This window comes from Balaenoptera ricei, chromosome 8, assembly GCF_028023285.1.
Source record: "Balaenoptera ricei isolate mBalRic1 chromosome 8, mBalRic1.hap2, whole genome shotgun sequence".
Classification (NCBI taxonomy): domain Eukaryota; kingdom Metazoa; phylum Chordata; class Mammalia; order Artiodactyla; family Balaenopteridae; genus Balaenoptera; species Balaenoptera ricei.
The window spans coordinates 33,997,255-34,010,457 of NC_082646.1; the positions used below are offsets into that span (position 1 = coordinate 33,997,255).

At 38.4% G+C, this 13,203-nt stretch overlaps 1 pseudogene; it reads left to right on the forward strand.

The window, feature by feature from the left end:
- The first annotated feature begins 11,480 nt into the window (after positions 1-11,480).
- LOC132370134 (GTP-binding protein SAR1b-like) lies at positions 11,481-12,066 on the forward strand (annotated as a pseudogene).
- Positions 12,067-13,203: the final 1,137 nt, after the last annotated feature.

The window sequence follows — 13,203 nt, forward strand, 5'->3', positions numbered from 1 at the left end:
AGTCCTGGCCCTGGGCAAGTGCAAAATGTGCATTTAATAGGCCTTTCTGAATTGGGAGCAATGGAAACAAGACAGTTCTTGTTGAATTGGTCTTGAAACCTCTGAATTAAATGGGCACAAAATTTTCTCCAGTCAAAAAGCTCTTATCTGTCTAGGAAATTGGAGGCAGTGCTTGGCTTGGCAAGTCAGGGGCTTCTTGGTAGACAGTGCTGAGGTGTTTGAAGGCAGCAGAAGCAGAGTTTTCAGGAGGCCCTGTAGCGGCAATAGTGCAAAACTGGAGCCAAATGATCTGGCTTTGAACCCCACTTTCCCCTTCCCAGCTATGTGACTGCAGCAGACACTGCTGGTACTCAACCCAGATCCCCCTTATGTCCCTCTGCACCTAAACCCCAGATGGTTCAGAGCTGCTAACAGCTTACACCTGCGTCCCAGTTTAGACAATTACCCTTGGTTGACGTGACTCTGAGACCACTACCACAGCTGCTACCATTACCATCCCCTGCCCTTCGCCTGTGGGTCAGGCTTAGACTCAGCTCATTCCCCCTGCCCGCATTTGCTGCAGGCTTTCTTGAAGAGTGGTAAGTACACTCTCAGGAGACTATGTTCCTGAATCCCTGTGCTAGCTTCTGCTTCCGGAAAGCCTAACACAGTAGTGTCTAGAGCAAATTACCCATTACAACTCAGCTGTAAAATTGGGATAATAGTACACACTTTTTAAGAGTGTTGTGAAGATTAAATGATTTGATACTTATGGGTACTTCAAAAAGTTTCTGACACATAGAGTCAGTAAGTTTAGCTCTTATGAGAGGTTGATGCTGTCTGATATACAGATATGACAGTTCTTTACATTTTCAGAATGGGTAATTAGTACAGTTGTTTGGGGAATGATGCTTCTCAGGCTAAGATAGTATCTTACATCATTAGTCACAAGAATGTGTTAGGTTGTATCAGTGTTTCACAGTTATCTAACACTTCAACTGAGGAAAAAAAAACCTCAAAATGTAATCCATACTAAGAAGAAGAAATACACAGTACTTTTGTGCCCCACCCCATGATCTCTGCCAGTAGAGAAGTGATGAATAAATTATATGTCAAGACCATGAAACATTACATATCTATTTTTAAAACAATAAATTGCAAAGCAGGAGCAAACTCAGTTTCTCTCTGGAGGAATGCATCCTCATAGTAGGTCTCACAAAACCATTGATGGAGCCCCAACGAATATGAGCTTACACGTAAAAGTCACAAGACATATTAGAATCACCAAATATAAAAGAAGTACATCTAAGATGTTTAAAGAAATAAAAGAGGGAATTGAAAACATGGGTAAGGAGCAAGAGATTATAAAAAAACAAACAGGAAGATTTGTAAAAGAACAAAATAGAACTTCTAGAAGCTGAAAAATAATCATTGAAATTAAAACCTTGATGAAATACTCAAACTGCTAATGAAGAAATAATTAGTGAACTGGATAAGCAGCCTGTAGAAACTACTAGATTGTAGCATAGAGAGATGAAGAAGTGGAAAAATGAAAATGTTGTTAAACATGGAGGACAGGTCTTGTGTTTGTCTAATTCAAGGTCCAGAAAGAGATAATAAAGAGACAGGAAAATCCAATAGAGAGGTAGTGGCTGAGACTTTTCCAGAAATGTTGAAAGACACCTAGCCTCAGATTCAGTAATTTAAGGTGCCCATAACCAAATAGGAATCATCAGTGATTATTCAATAACAGATTATCCCTTAGACATACTTGAAAAGTCATTTACAACTACCAATAAAAATTTTGATTTCTCTAGAAGTATATTATGACAATGAGAATAAATGTTAGATGTGGAGCTATTGTGATGATAAAGTGAGTTTATGAAGAACATTTTGACATATTTTACTAGACTGTATTTGCATATCAGGTACTATAGGAAAAAACCTTAAATAAGAGACTACTCCTCTGGATGTTTGGCAAATATGTTGACAAAATGATTTTTAAGTGTTTAGAAGGTAATATTCGTTTATGATTAATTAAGATCAGAAATTACAAGATAAAGCAAATTCTTATTATTTCATTTCATATAACTTGCTTTTGTTTTAGTCTGCAGATCAAATTAGGAAAACACAATTTAATCTAATATATGGCAAAAGGCATTGTTAAAGAAAAAAAATTCTGACTCATGCAATGGACTTCTCTAAAATGGTCTATAGAATTTTATTCAATAATTGAATAGAACTACCTGACTTTATGTTATTCTATTTTTATACTTGAAAAAACATGAATTTGGAAAGGAAAAAGTAGATAAATTTGCTTTTTGGGTAGATTGAGAAACATTTTCTCATAAAATGAAAAGCATTAAATTAAAGTACAATATGTTGGCTCAGAAACTGAGAATACTTGAGGTGTCAGGTTTTATCAGTAAAGGAGTTTTGAAAATAGCCCCCCTCTTATACGATTAGGAGTGCTTCAACCTTGGGCAATTTTTCCTGTTGTTCTGATAGGTGCAAAAATGCTGAATGGGGCTGAGGTCAATCATCGCAGTAAGTCGGTATTTCCTACAATGACATAGTAAAAATCACAACATTCCAAGTAGTAAATCAAAAATTTTAAGACATATTAGTTATGAGGATTCTAACTATTCAGACAGCAAACTCATGCTTTTATTTATTTATTTATTTTTCTTTTTAACATCTTTATTGGAGTATAACTGCTTTACAATGGTGTGTTAGTTGCTGCAGTATAACAAAGTGAATCAGCTATATGTATACATATATCCCCATATCCCCTCCCTCTGGCGTCTCCCTCCCACCCTCCCTATCCTACCCCTCTAGGTGGTCACAAAGCACCGAGCTGATCTCCCTGTGCTATGCGGCTGCTTCCCACTAGCTATCTATTTTACATTTGATGGTGTATATATGTCAATGCCACTCTCTCACTTCGTCCCAGCTTACCCTTCCCCCAACCCCGTGTCCTCAACTCCATTCTCTACATCTGCGTCCTTATTCCTATCCTGTCCCTAGGTTCATCAGAACCATTTTTTTTTTAAGATTCCATATATATGTGTAAACATATGGTATTTGCTTTTCTCTTTCTGACTTACTTCACTCTGTATGACAGATTCTAGGTCCATCCACCTCACTACAAATAACTCAGTTTCGTTTCTTTTAATGGCTGAGTAATATTCCATTGTATATATGTGCCACGTCTTCTTTATCCATTCATCTGTCAATAGACACTTAGGTTGCTTCCATGTCCTGGCTATTGTAAATAGAGCTGCAATGAACATTGTGGCACATGACTCTTTTTGAATTATGGTTTTCTCAGGGTGTATACCCACTAGTGGGATTGCTGGGTCATATGGTAGTTCTATTTTTAGTTTCTTAAGGAACCTCCATACTGTTCTCCATAGTGGCTGTATCAATTTACATTCCCACCAACAGTGCAAGAGGGTTCCCTTTTCTCCACACCCTCTCCAACATTTATTGTTTGTAGATTTTTTGATTATGGCCATTCTCACCAGTGTGAGGCAATACCTTATTGTGGTTTTGATTTGCATTTCTCTAACGATTAGTGATGTTGAGCATCCTTCATGTGTTTGTTAGCAATCTGTGTATCTTCTTTGGAGAAATGTCTATTTAGGTCTTCTGCCCATTTTTGGATTGGGTTGTTTGTTTTTTTAATATTGAGCTGCATGAGCTGCTTGTGTATTTTGGAGATTAATCCTTTGTCAGTTGCTTCGTTTACAAATATTTTCTCCCATTCTGAGGGTTGTCTTTTTGTCTTGTTTATGGTTTCCTTTACTGTGCAAAAGCTTTTAAGTTTCATTAGGTCCCATTTCTCTAGGAGGTGGGTCAAAAAGGATCTTGCTGTGATTTATGTCATACAGTGTTCTGCCTATGTTTTCCTCTAAGAGTTTTATAGTGTCTGGCCTTACATTTAGGTCTTTAATCCATTTTGAGTTTATTTTTGTGTATGGTGTTAGGGAGTGTTCTAATTTCATTCTTTTACATGTAGCTGTCCAGTTTTCCCAGCACCACTTATTGAAGAGGATGTCTTTTCTCCATTGTATATTATTGCCTCCTTTATCAAAGATAAGGAGACCATAGGTGCGTGGGTTTATCTCTGGGCTTTCTATCCTGTTCCATTGACCTATATTTCTGTTTTTGTGCCAGTACCATATTGTCTTGTTACTGTAGCTTTGTAGTATAGCCTGAAGCCAGGGAGCCTGATTCCTCCAGCTCCATTTCTCTTTCTCAAGATTGCTTTGGCTATTCAGGGTCTTTTGTGTTTCCATACAAATTGTAAAATTTTTTCTTCTATTTCTGTGAAAAATGCCATTGGTAGTTTGACAGGAATTGCATTGAATCTGTAGATTGCTTTCAGTAGTATAGTCATTTTCACAGTGCTGATTCTTACAATCCTAGAACATGGTATATCTCTCCATCTGTTTGTATTGTCTTTAATTTCTTTCATCAGTGTCTTATAGTTTTCTGCATACAGGTCTTTTGTCTCCTTAGGTAGGTTTATTCCTAGATATTTTATTCTTTTTGGTGCAATGGTGAATGGGATTGTTTCCTTAATTTCTCATTCAGATTTTTTGTCGTTAGTGTATAGGAATGCAAGAGATTTCTGTGCATTAATTTTGTATCCTGCAACTTTACCAAATTCATTGATTAGCTCTAGTAGTTTTCTGGCAGCATCTTTAGGATTCTCTATATATAGTATCATGTCGTCTGCAAACATTGACAGTTTTACTTCTTCTTTTCTGATATGTATTCCTTTTATTTCTTTTGCTTCTCTGATTGCCGTGGCTAAAACTTCCAAAACTATTTTGAATAATAGTGGTGAGAGTGGGCAACCTTGTCTTGTTCCTGATCTTAGAGGAAATGCTTTCAGTTTTTCACCATTGAGAATGATGCTGGCTGTGGGTTTGTCATATATGGCCTTTATTATGTTGAGGTAGGTTCCCTGTATGCCTACTTTCTGGAGAGTTTTTATCATAAATAGGTGTTGAATTCTGTCAAAATCTTTTTCTGCATCTATTAAGAAGATCATGTGGTTTTTATCCTTCAGTTTGTTTATATGGTGTATCACATTGATTGATTTGCATATACTGAAGAATCCTTGCATTCCTGGAATAAACCCCACTTGATCATGGTGTATAATCCTTTTAATGTGCTGCTGAATTCTGTTTGCTAGTAATTTGTTGAGGACTTTTGCATCTATATTCATCAGTGATATTGGCCTGTAGTTTCCTTTTTTTGTGACATCTTTGCCTGGTTTTGGTGTCAGGGTGATAGTGGCCTTGTGAATGAGTTTGGGAGTGTTCCTCCCTCTCTTATATTTTAGAAAGTTTGAGAAGAGTAGGTGTTAGCTCTTCTCTAAATGTTTGATAGAATTTGCCTGTGAAGCCATCTGGTCCTGGGCTTTTGTTTGTTGGAAGATTTTTAATCACAGTTTCAATTTCAGTGCTTGTGATTGGTCTGTTTATATTTTCTATTTCTTACTGGTTCAGTCTTGGAACGTTGTGCTTTTGTAAGAATTTGTCCATTTCCTCCAGGTTGTCCATTGTACTGGCATATAGTTACTTGTAGTAATGTCTCATGATCCTTTGTATTTCTGCAGTGTCAGTTGTTACTTCTCCTTTTTCATTTCTAATTCTGTTGATTTGAGTCTTCTCCCTTTTTTTCTTGATGAGTCTGGCTAATGGCTTATCAATTTTGTTTATCTTCTCAAAGTACCAGCTTTTAGTTTTATTGATCTTTGCTATCGTTTCCTCATTTCTTTTTCATTTATTTCTGATCTAACCTTTATGATTTCTTTCCTTCTGCTAACTTTGGGGTTTTTTTTTAAATTGTTGTTCTTCTTTCTCTAGTTGTTTTAGCTGTATGGTTATGATGTTTATTTGAGATTTTTTTTGTTTCCTGAGGTAAGATTGTATTGCTATAAACTTCCCTCTTAGAACTGCTTTTGCTGCATCCCATAGGTTTTGGGTGGTTGTGTTTTCAGTGTCATTTGTTTCTAAGTATTTTTTGATTTCCTCTTTGATTTCTTCAGTGGTCTCTTGGTTATTTAGTAGCGTATTGTTTAGCTTTATGTGTTTGTATTTTTTACAGTTTTTTTTGCTGTGATTTATATGTAGTCTCATAGTGTTGTGGTCAGAAAATATACTTGATATGATTTCAATTTTCTTAAATTTACCAAGGCTTGATTTGTGACCCAGATATGATCTATCCTGGAGAATGTTCCATGAGCACTTGAGAAGAAAGTGTATTCTGTTGTTTTTGGATGGAACATCCTATAAATATCAATTAAGTCTGTCTTGTCTAATGTGTCATTTAAAGCTGTGTTTCCTTATTTATTTTCATTTTGGATGATCTGACCCATTGGTAAAAGTGTGGTGTTAAAGTCTCCTACTATTATTTTGTTCCTGTCAATTTCCCCTTTTATGGCTGTTAGCCTTTGCCTTATGTACTGAGGTGCTCCTATGTTGGGTGCATAAATATTTACAATTGATATATCTTCTTGGATTGATCCCTTGATCACTGTGTAGTGTCCTCCTTTGTCTCTTTATTTTTAGTCTTTATTAAAGTCTATTTTGCCTGATGTGAGAATTGCTACTCCAGCTTTCTTTTGATCTCCATTTGCATGGAATATCTTTTTCCATCCCCTCACTTTCAGTGTGTATGTGTCCCTAGATCTGAAGTGGGTCTCTTGTGGACAGCATATATATGGATCTTGTTTTTGTATACATTCAGCCAGTCTGTGTCTTTTGGTTGGAGAATTTAATCCATTTACATTTAAGGTAATTATCAACATGTATGTTCCTATTACCACATCCTTAATTGTTTTGGGTTTGTTTTTGTAGGTCTTTTCCTTCTCTTGTGTTTCCTGCCTAGAGAAGTTCCCTTAGGATTTGTTGTAAAGCTGGTTTGGTGGTGCTGAATTTTCTTAACTTTTGCTTATCTGTAAAGGTTTTAATTTCTCCATCAAATCTGAATGAGATCCTTGCTGGGTAGAGTAATCTTGGTTGTAGCTTTTCCCCTTTCATCACTTTGAATATGTACTGCCACTTCTTTCTGGCTTGCAGTTTCTGCTGAAAGATCAACAGTTAATCATATGGGGATTCCCTTGTATGTTATTTGTTGCTTTTCCCTTGCTGCTTTTAATATTTTTTCTTTGTATTTAATTTTTGATACTTTGAATAATAAGTGTCTTTTTGTGTTTCTCCTTGGATTTATCCTGTATGGGACTCTCTGTGCTTCCTGGACTTGATTAACTATTACCTTTCCCATATTAGGGAAGTTTTCAACTCTAATCTCTTCAAATATTTTCTCAGTCCCTTTCTTTTTCTCTTCTTCTTCTGGGACCCCTATAATTCAAATGTTGGTGGGTTTAATGTTGTCCCAGACGTCTCTGAGACTGTCCTCAATTCTTTTCATTCTTTTTTCTTTATTCTGCTCTGTGGTAGTTATTGCCACTATTTTATCTTCCAGGTCACTTATCTGTTCTTCTGCCTCAGTTATTCTGCTATTGATTCCTTCTAGAAAATTTTTAATTTCATATATTGTGTTGTTCATCATTGTTTGTTTGCTCTTTTGTTCTTCTAGGTCCATGTTAAATGTTTCTTGTATTTTCTCCATTCTGTTTCCAAGATTTTGGATGATGTTTGCTATCATTACTCTGAATTCTTTTTCAGGTAGACTGCCTAAATCCTCTTCATGTGTTTGATCTGTGGGTTTTAAACTTGCTCCTTCATCTGCTGCATATTTCTCTGTCTTCTCATGTCGTTTAACTGACTGTGTTTGGGGTCTACTTTCACAAGCTGCAGGTTCGTAGTTCCCATTGTTTTTGGTGTCTGCCCCCAGTGGGTGAGGTTGGTGCAGTGGCTTGTGTAGGCTTCCTGGTAGAGGGGACTGGTGCCTGTTTTCTGGTGGGTGGGGCTGCATCTTGTCTTTCTGGTGGGCAGGGCCACGTCCAGTGGTGTGTTTTGGGGTGTCTGTGAAGTTAGTGTGATTTTAGGCAGCCTCTGTGTTAATGGGTGGGGTTGTGTTCCTGTCTTGCTAGTTGTTTGTCATGGGGCATCCAGCACTGGAGCTTGCTGGCTGTCAGGTGGAGCTGGGTCTTAGTGTTGAGACAGAGATCTCTGGTAGAGCTCTCGCCGATTGATATTATGTGGGGCTGGGAGGTCTCTGGTGGTCCAATATCCTGAACTCGTTCTCCCACCTTGGAGGGTCAGGCCTGACGGCAGGCTGGAGCGCCAAGCCCCTGTCAGCCACACGGCTCAGAAGGAAAAGGAGAAAAAAGAAAGGAAAAAAATTATTTAAATAATAATAATAATAAAAAGAAGAGAGCAACCAAACCAATAAACAAATCCACCAATGATAACAAGCGCTAAAAACTAAACTAAGATAAACAGAAAAATCAGAAACAAATCAGTCACAGACAGCAAACCCCAAGTCTACATTTGCTCCCAAAGTCCACCGCCTCAATTTTGGGATGATTCATTTTCTGTTCAGGTATTCCACAGATGCAGGGTTCATCAAGTTGATTGTGGGTATTTAATCTGCTGCTCCTGATGCTGCATGGAGAAGTTTCCATTTCTTTTCTTTGTTCACACAGGTCCTGTGGTTCAGCTTTGGTTTTGGCCCCACCTCTGCATGTAGGTCGCCCTCACGCATCTGTTCCCCGCCCAGAAAGGAGGGAGTTAACGCAGTGGCTGGTTAGGGCACTCTTGCTCACTCAGGCCAGGGGAGGGAGGGGTACGATAGTCATAATTGGAATGCGGGGTGAGCCTGCAGTGGCAGAGGCCAGCGTGACATTGCAACAGCCTGAGGCATGCCTTGTGTTCTCCCAGCGAAGTCGTCCCTGGATCACAGGACCCTGGCAGTGGTGGGCTGCACAGGCTCCCGGGAGGGGAGGTGTGGATAGCGACCTGTGCTTGCACACAGGCTTCTTGGTGGCAGCAGCAGCAGCGTTAGCATTTCATGCCTGTCTCTGGGCTCCGAGCTGACAGCTGTGGCTCACGCCCGTCTCTGGAGCTTGCTTAGGTGGTGTTCTGCCTTCTGTGGGCACACAGGGAGGGAATCCCCTCTCCTTGTGCACCCCAAAACAATGGTCTCTTGCCTCTTAGACAGTTCCAGACTTTTCCCCGGACTACCTCCCAGCTAGCTGTGGCACACTAGCCCCCTCAGGCTGTGTTCATGCAGCCAACCCCAGTCCTCTCCCTGGGATCTGAACTCTGAAGCCCGAGCCTCAGCTCCCAGCCCCCACCTACCCTGGCAGGTGAGCAGACAAGCCTCTCAGGCTGGTGAGTGCTGGTCGGCACCTAACCTCTGTGTGGGAATCTCTCCGTTTTGCCCTCTGCACCCCTGTTGCTGAGCTCTCCTCCGTGGCTCCAAAGCTTCCCCCCACCCACTCACCATCTCTGCCAGTGAAGAGGCTTCCTAGGGTGTGGAAACTTTTCCTCCTTCACAGCTCCCTCCCAGAGGTGCAGGTCCCCTCCCTATTCTTTTGTCTCTGTTTTTCTTTTTCTTTTGCCCTACCCAGGTATGTGGGGAGTTTCTTGCCTTTTGGGAAGTCTGAGGTCTTCTGCCAGCATTCAGTAGGTGTTCTGTAGGAGTTGCTCCACATGTAGATGTATTTTTGATGTATTTGTGGAGAGGAAGGTGATCTCCATGTCTTACTCCTCTGCCATCTTGAAGGTCCCCCCCCCCCACTGCTAACTCATGCTTTTAAATTCATCCACAATGAAAATTCTTAGGAATCTTCTCAAATAGAACTTCTTAACTTACCTTGCTTGTAAATTTCATCTCTATAAGACAGAGGAAGTGGTAAGATCTGGCCCTCATTGTAACCAACATGGCAGAACTGGCTGACTAAAAATCACACTGACCCTGAGTGAAAGGAGCAAAGTTGTCTTTGATGTTTTTTGTTACGACTGTTGTAGGTTGCATTCTCTGACAAACAGACCCTGAGTTGGAGATGGTGTGCAGGTGGGGTATGGGGCAGTGCTTTCAGAGACCACCCGCACAAAGGAATGAAAGAAGCAGGGCTGAGCAGAGGTATAAATTGAGTCATAATATAGTTGCAACAGAGGTCGCAGCAGGTCTCACAGGAAACTTTCAAACTTGGATGGTTCTTCAAAAATGTCTCTAACTGAAGGGGCCAGAGCTGGACTCCCACATTAACAAGTCATTAGATGCAGAGAGCTGCCTGGGAAACCATGGGGGAGGCAGCTTCTTTCAGAGCCGTAGAATTCCTTCGGAGAGTTTCAGCTGAACAACATCAGCACATAATACTCCCAACAGCCGGGATAATGAATGACTCAGAGCTAAGGGAGATCTGGACAGCACAACACATTCAATAAGAGAATGCTTATTGTAGTCATACGTCTACCCTCAACTTTAGGAATGTACATTTCAGAAAAGTTAAAAGATCAGGGGAAAACTGAAACAACAGGAGATTTGTAGCTAGCAGAAGCATTTGTTCATTCAACAAATACTTAAAATGGGCTTACTCTTTGTTGATCTCTATGCGAGATACTGCAGAAACGATGAAGAATAATAGATAGTCCCAGCTAGTGGTGTACTGAAGCTGGCTGCTACCTGCTGGCAAGAGCCAATTATCAGTATTTCTTCCAAACTCCCAGCGATGTCCACTTGGTAGCTTGAAATGGGCCATGGTGGGAGTATTTATACCATGGAAAGTAGATAATTGTAAAAAACAGGGATTTTTTTACCCCAGAGAACCAATTGTTAAACACGTGCCAGCACAGTACTGCACCCCACTTTTGAGCTGACAATCCAACAGACCTGGAAAGGTGTAAAATTGTCTACTCTGCTTCTAGTGCTTTGAAGTAGCTTCACATCCCCATGTATGTATGAAAAGGTGAGTTCTTGACACTCCTACACTGTTCATGATAAGAGCCTTAGACTCATGCTGTCCAGTGGAAATATAATCTGAGCCATATATGTAATTTAAAATTTTTCACTTTTTAAAAAGTGAAAAGCAGTGAAATTGTCACTTATTTTATGTAACTCAATATATCCAGAATATTAACATTTCAACATGGAGTCAATATAAAAATATTTTACTGTTTTTGTACTACATTTTCAATGTCCATATGTATTTTACACATAGAGCACATCTCAATTCAGATGTAAATTTACATCAAAATACTTGAGTTGATTTAAAAATTTTTTTAATTTTAAGATTTTTAAAAATTCAAAGTTGAGAAAGTAGTATCACATACCCAAGTTGTTCCAAACATACTTAAAATTTTTCAAATAACTAAATTGAATATGAAAAGTTCTTTTCTTTTAATATTTGCATCCACATTGACAAAACTTGTTCATCTTTTCCAAGAGGAATTGATTTGACTTTGAAGCAAAAGCACATCAAGCAATCATCACAATTTGCAGTTCAGTCTCAGAGGCTGTAGGGCCAATGCCAAGCAAGGAATAGCATTGTCTTCAGTTGCAGACTCTAAGGTATGGATAGGTCCTTCATATTTGGTTGGATATACAGTGGTTTCAGCAGAATGCTACAGTTTTTAGGATTATATAAGAGAACTGGCAAATTGGTATTTCTTGGATTGGATAATGTGGGAAAAACAACATTGCTATATATGCTAAAAGATGACAGACTTGGACACATGTCCCAACGTTACCTCCCCTTTCAAAAGAACTAACGATTACTGGCATGACCTTTGCAACTTTTGATCTGGGTGAACATGTTCAAGCTCAAAGAGTGTGGAAAAACTACCTTCCTGCTATCAATGGCATTACACTTCTGGTGGATTGTGCAGATCATAAAAGGCTGTTAGAATCAAAAGAAGAACTTGATTCACTAATGACAGTTGAAACCATTTCTAATGTGTCTATACCGATTCTTGGGAATAAGATCAACAGACCTGAAGCCATCAGTGAAGAGAGGTTACGAGAGATGTTTGGTTTACACGGTCAGACAACAGGAAAGAGCTGAATGCCAACCTTTAAGTTTTCATGTGCAGTGTACTCAAAAGACTAGGTTACCGAGAACACGTCCTCTGCAGGTACAGGTCATTAACACCAACCTGAATCGGTTCCAGGTCTCACCATTCAGGCCCACTCAGAGATATGATCATGCAACATTCATAACTTGAATTCAGTAGAATGTTGTTGGTTATAAAACAGATTATTTAGATTATTAAAATTATATCAACAGTTCGAGTGAGAATTGAAAACTGGTTATCACAATGTTAACTTTAGCATTCCATAAAAATAATTAGTTTTTACAGTTTACAATCTGATATTACCCTCAGCAATATTTACAGTATAAAGAGCAACTTTCCAGCTGTACATTTGAAGCACTTTTTAACAATATGAAACTACAAATATAAGCCATATTGAAAAGCTCATGATCTTAAATTTTTGTCTACTTTTTGAAACTAGTTTTTAAATTTTAGATTATATGTCCACCTAGTTTAAGTGTACAGTTAATAATTAGCTGATTGATGATGTCTTACAGTTTTCAATAATTTTTCTTACACAAACATCATGCAATAAAACAAACTCTAAGGTTTGACATCCTTAAAAGCATATCAATTTCAAAACTATGTCAAAGGTTAGTAAGTTCACTAACAAGACAATTCAGTGTTAACTTCAAATTCAAAGGGGGTATTGCGTAAATTGAAAGCAACTCTGTTGGGCAAAGTGTAAAAACTTCCACTTATAAAATGAACGAGTTCTGAGGATCTGATGTACAGTGTGGTGACTATCATTAACAATACTGTATTGTATACTTGCAAGTTGCTAAGAGACTAGATCTTAAATGTTCTCAACACCACCTCCTCAAAAAGAAAAAAAAAGGTAATTATGTCAAGTGATAGATGTGTTAACTAACCTTATTGTGGTAATCATTGCATAATCCTCACATTGTACACCTTAAACTTACACAATGTTATACGTCAATTATATCTCAATAAAGTTGGAGGGGGAGGAAGCAAAGAAACTCTAAATTTATCATTAGCAAACAAAATGTTCTTCAAATTTTTTTGGATTTTTTTTCAGACAATTTATATAACACTCTTGGTTATAATTAAAATATTCTGCCTATTAATTCATATTAGAAAAATGTGTAAAATCATTATTAACTAGTATTATGAAAAATTTCAATATCAACATTAATTCTTATATCTATAGATCTAGATTACAAATAAGCTGTTCTATTCCTTG